The sequence below is a fragment of the Grampus griseus genome, assembly GCF_964374135.1.
Source record: "Grampus griseus genome assembly, chromosome: 5".
NCBI lineage: Eukaryota > Metazoa > Chordata > Mammalia > Artiodactyla > Delphinidae > Grampus > Grampus griseus.
The window spans coordinates 15,139,399-15,145,398 of NC_138998.1; the positions used below are offsets into that span (position 1 = coordinate 15,139,399).

Sequence of the window (6,000 nt, forward strand, 5' to 3'; positions counted from 1 at the left end):
GGATAATACCTTTTAAACTCTTTATCAAATATGTACTCAGTAACTATCAACTACTGTAGGAAAATGCAACTCAGTACCTGACACCATAATATACAAGATAATTATCAGGGTCATACACTCAATTTGTCAGATAGTTTTGTATTTACCACCCATAACTGAAGCCATTTCCATAGGAGAGATTGTAGGTACAAAGAGAGTAAGAATTTTGTTAGGAGATAACTGTGAAATAAAATGAAGACCTTGTAGTAAAAAGTTTGTTACTATTTAAGAATGTTTCTTCTGGTCTTTGTGTCTTTCCTTTGCAAAGTATACTTTATTTTTAGATGTGCAGATATAATTAGAACCCAGTGTTTTATGTTTCCAAAATTGTGGAAAAGAATGCTACTTATGTACTTAAGTATTTAGGGCTAACACAATGATACGGTGCTCAAATCTCTACAAAGCTTGCCTGAACAGAAAACTGATGCTTCAGGCATATAACAGGGTGGTGCCGGTGTGTTTGCTGAGATAGTTCTCAAGACTGTTTTTCTTTCAACACAAGCAGTCTTTCAAGTGTACTAACAAACTCCACATTCATAAAAGTGTCCATGAAAAGTAGAGAATATCATGAAGTGTACTGAATCTAACCTGCACTGATATAGAAAAGATACTGACTTGTTATTTTCTACTCTGAAGTGTAAAGTTAGCAAGAGATTGAGAAAAGGAGCTGTTTGTTTAATAAAATAGTTACCATTTTGAGAACTGATCCAGCTCTCATGGATAAAAAGTATAATTGTGTGAACAAAGTAAAATATTGAAAATATCTAATTCTCTACTGCACAGCAGTGACCACTATACAGCTTAATCTCTCTCCTCCAGTGAATACTCAGTATGACAGGCCAGGTTTCTGGTTTCTGAGGCAGCTACTCAATGACTAGCAATTTAAATTCATTCCTACAACTGAATTCATAACAACTTCCCTACCAGAACCCTAGAATCAAGTTATATTGTTATGATCAGACAGTGTTAAAGAAAATAAAATGCATTTTTAATAATTCCTCTTCCATCACAACTTTTTTTCAAGTCTCTGATACAAAGTTACTTCCAAATACACTTTATGAGAACAATCAGACTATTTTCCTCATGGTCAGCAAACTCCTTCATTTATACTATTCTGTTATTCCTCTTTCTTATACTTGTCCTTCCTCTTCCTCAGTATTGCTGTAGGCACTCTGAAAAATTTTCAAATACCTAATTAATGATTCTAAAGATCTTTGTCTTATTTCTATTACCTTGAGGAAAAATGGAAAAGAAAGGGGAGTCCATATTTGGGGTGAACCTATTGTGTCAAATACAAAGATGTGGAATTCTTACAAATAGTCCTTGTGATTGCTATAATCATAAGAGGTAGCTGTTATTGTACCCATTTTGCAGAGGAGGAAATTGAGGCCCAGAGAGACTTAGCAATAGCTATGGGGTAAAATGGTGTTTGAACCTAGTTGTGTGTAACTCCATAGCTCATGCTCTTTGTAACCTAAGTAAAATATTGCCCCTGGAATTTTTACTAATGTTAATTATACCTTTATATAAAAATACTTGTATTTAATGACTAATATTTTCAAAGCACTATCGTATACATCATCCCATTTCAAGGCAGCTGGTAGAATGGGGTGCTTGTTGTGGGGTGTTGTGAGGAATAGCAATAATGTATATAAAGTATAATATCCAATGTAAGACAAGTGCTCAGTAGCTATTATTATTATTATTACTGATCCTCCCAGCAAGCTTAGCAGTTAAGTAGTACAACTGTCATCATGCCCCCCGACAGACTTTTCCTACAAAGATTAATCCCGTTCACGTTATACTCCACAAGCAAGAATTACTTTAAAATTTTTATTTTTAAGGCATTTACTTACAGGAATCTTAAAACCCCATATTCAACTTCAGTTTGTTGGCAATGCAGGCAGGCAGGCAGGGAGTAGAAGGGAAGCAGGTGTGAGACGGGCTTACAATCTTTCCCAACCGTGTCAGAACTGGAAATTTTGCCTTCCTTCTCCAAAATGAGACTCCTTTCCACTGCACCAAAGTGATACAGGAGGATTTTCTTTCTCCTAAGTGTCACCATCCTCTTCTCACAAAGGATAATGTAATGGCGAGCCCATCCTTCAGTTCCTTGCCTGCACAGGGAGGGTGTGCCCCCTGATATCGGGGCAGACCACACTAGTTTACCGCGTGAGAGCCGTTATCATGACGCAGAGGATGGTTCCGGTTTGACTTCTGTGGCCGCATTCCTGCTCTCCGGATAGTAGGCAGAGAAGTGCAAGAAAAGTACTTGGTATCAGTGACTCACAGCAAGACAGGAAATGTCAAGCGGGTCCACCCTTCCTTCCTGCCCTCCCGACCAGCTGAGTTGCAGAACCACAGGCCACAAGGAGCCTAGAATCTTGGGGAGCAGGGCTAGAGCCACAGACAGAGTCTGGGCCACTGCGGTGGGCTCGCCAAATGGATTAAAACGTCAGGACCCAGCTGCCAGGAAAACATGCTCTATTCATCCTAGAGAGCACTGTTTCTGTTGAGATTTCTCTTTTCACTTTTATGCAGTATCTGCCTGGTATATTCTGGCCCTCGCACTGTTCTTAAACAGTGGGCTTGACACAGTTAATTGAGTGGTCCTCATTTATACTCTGTTTAAAAAAACACGCAAGAAATGATATCAATCATCATTATCAAGCAACGCCTTCACAATGCAAAACGGCAGTGTCTCTCCAGCAAAATGTAAACACATCTACAGCAGTGTTTTGAACCTAGTGTAAAATTGCTTCAATAAAGTTACATTATGTTTCTCTTCATGAGAGCAGCAAATGATTATCATGATGATAAAGGCTAACAATTATTACATTAAGAACTGCCCTAAGCACTTTATATATTTTAAGTCATTTAAGTATTACAAATACCCTTTGAGATAAGCGTTATTATTGTTCCCATTTTACAAATGAGGAAGTTATCAAAATGAATGAAAGCCTTTTCATTGTCTCCCCAAAGTGTTTTGAAACCTCACAAATAATAAACAAAGCTCAAGCAAAAACAAAAAAAATCATAAATGAAGCTGCTGCTTACAGTGATTTGAAGAGTCAAATGAATAAGTGACACAAAATGATTATACACGTTTCTCACAACTGGCCAATTTCAGTAGTACATTTCCAATTCAAGTTAAGACTCTGAAATAAGTCATTACAGCAGACCAAATTTGTCAGTATCTTTCGTCAAGGCCACTTCCCTCTCTTCCTGCTGTCAGAAAGTGGCAGAAGTCGGCATTCCTGTGTGTTATTATATATAACCTTTCAGTTCTCACCTCCTTTTATTTTCCTGCTCTCTCCAAGCTCAGCTCATACCCTGTGTTCTGACCGTGCCTGAATACTTTTGGCGCGCTTGGTCCTTGTTATGTGTCTTTTTTTTTTTTTAATAAATGTATTTATTTTTGGCTGTGTTGGGTCTTCGTTGCTGCACATGGGCTTTCTCTAGTTGCGGCGAGCAGGGGCTACTCTTCGTTGCAGTGCGCAGGCTTCCCATTGCAGTGGCTTCTCTTGTTGCAGAGCACAGCCTCTAGGCGCGCGGGCTTCAGTAGTTGTGGCTCATGGGCTGTAGAGCACAGGCTCAGTTGCTTCATGACATGTGGGATCTTCCCGGATCAGGGCTCGAACCTGTGTCCCCTGCATTGGCAGGAGGATTCTTAAACACTGCACCACCAGGGAAGTCCCTTGTTATGTGTCTTTGAATAAGGTGCTCTTTTCTCTTTTCTCCCCCTCTGTTCCACCCAGGGAGTGCCTGTAGCATTCAGAATTCTATTCATCTGTTCATACACTCAAAGAGTATTTACTGAACACTTATTATGAGGCAGAAACGGGGAGATGGGAGAGGGAAGAAGGTCACTGTTCTGATGAAACTTTCATTTTACTGCAGAAAGAGAGACAAAGTTAAGAAAGAAAAAAAAGAAAGCATGGATGAAGGAGGGAAGGAAGGAAAGAAGTAAGGGAGCAAGGGAAGGGCAGTGGGAGGAAGGAAAGAAGAAGGCAGGAGGGGAGTTGCTAACTCATTATGGTTAGGGTTAGGCAGGCCATATGACATTCAGTGACACTGGATGTCAGGAATCCAGTCACTTAAGCTGAACTCTGAATGACAAGAAGGAGCCAGTTGTGCAGAGCCAGGAACCATTCATTCAAAGGCGCTAAGCTAGAGAGCAAGCCTGGTTCCCAAGAACTGAAAGAAGCCAGCGTGACTGAGGTGCTGCCAGAGGGCAAGGCAGCCACCAGACCCCACTGGCTTTGTAAGGCCTGTAAGAAGTTTAAATTGAAAATTTAAAGCAGAGGGCTGATAGAATCTAATATAGTTTAATAAACCTCTCTGGCTGTTGAGTGCACATTGGGTTTTAGGGGGTCAGGTATAGAAGCAGGAAGACAAATTAGGATACAGGTGGAGGAGGGGCCAAGGCGATGCTTTCTTCTCTGTGCTCACACAACGTTTTGCCAGGACTCAATGTTAAGGTTACACGTTCTTTACAAACTGACATATGATTTTTCCTCTTCTACTAGATAATCAGATCCTTGAAAGCAGGAATGAATCATCATTCCACAATAAACATTCCCTGCATAAATAAATTAATAGAAGAATGAATGAATAAAATAAGGTCCCTGCCCTCAGAAAGCTTAAAGTCTCTGAAACAACCATCCATTCAAGCAACCAGACTGCAGAGTAGGTTATTTACATTGTGGAAGAAAAAGAAAGCATTATATGTGAGGGCAGAGGAGGGAGAAAGAGGATTATCCAACTGAGAGTGTGATACTGAATCAAAACATCAGGGTCTGCCGTTCTTTAACACAGTGGGATGTTAAAACAAGGTGGCAGGAGTTTGCCAGAGAACAAGTTGAGTCGGCTTCCCCTTCTGATGTTTCACAGTTTTAGATAAGGGCTGTATTTAGACTGAGTTCTGGGTCAACATGCAACTCAATGACTCTGTTGAGAAATGATTTATCTCTGCTGGACTATTAAATAAAAAGTAAACAGGAGTGTCAGATTGCTTTTGGATTGTTCAAATTACAGCAAAACCCTGACATTTAGGTGAAGTGTTCATGCTTTAAATGTTTCTTCTTGGGAGTTATAAAACGATCAACTATGAGGAAGTATTCTCTTCCTCCTTTTCTGTAGTTCACTCTCCCCAGGGGCTCCCCTGTCTCTACCCAAGATTTCACAGCCCTCCAGTTGCACAAATATAGGCCTTTTTCTCTCGCTCCCTTTCCCTTTCTGTTTCACTCCCCCTTCCCCAACCTACCTCTACTACCTATCCATCTAGCTATCTATCATCAGTTAGGTTTTTGTCCCATAACAAAACAACACAAAATCTGACTTAAAACAACCATCTATAATGTATCACAATCCTGTGCGTGATCTGGCTAGCTCTTCTGGATTAGGCCAGCTCATTTGGGGCTGAATGCTCTAAAACGGCCTCCCTCTCATGTCTGGGGTTACAGCCAGGACACCTGGGATGCTTAAGGCCTTTCTTCATGTGGTCTCTCATCCTCAAGGATGTCTGTCCACATGGTGACATAAAGGTCCCTAGCAGCAGGAGAAGGAAAACCCTATTGGAGGCACTTTTCAAGCCCTTGCACCACATTTTCTAATGTCCCATCAGCCAAAGAAAGTTAGCTGTCCAAGCCCAGGTTCAAAGGATAGAGAAATAAACTCAGTTTTTTGATGGGAGTCATGGCAAAAATTCCACTGCAAAGGGATACAGGGATATAAGTAACTTGTGTGAACCATCACACTATCATTTTGGAGAAATCCCATAAATTTAATTCACACGAAGGTGATTAAGGACCCCTAACAAGGTGGTTTGCTTCATAACTTGGCAAAATATCTCACCTCCAGGGAACCAATGTCTAGAGTCAGAATTGGAGGCACAGTGGTAGATGAGAAAGAGCTTTTCTTCTGCAAAGGCCTTTTCTGCAGCCCTTCCAGTCCTGATCT

At 40.6% G+C, this 6,000-nt stretch overlaps 1 long non-coding RNA gene across 1 annotated transcript in view; it reads right to left on the reverse strand.

Moving 5' to 3' along the window:
• The window catches only part of LOC309823424, a 36,582-nt gene extending 34,314 nt beyond the window's left edge, over window positions 1-2,268 (reverse strand). The window contains exon 1 of the long non-coding RNA XR_014296829.1: window positions 1,896-2,268. This is a non-coding gene — a long non-coding RNA (uncharacterized lncRNA). The remainder of the gene's footprint in view (window positions 1-1,895) is intronic.
• Window positions 2,269-6,000: the final 3,732 nt, after the last annotated feature.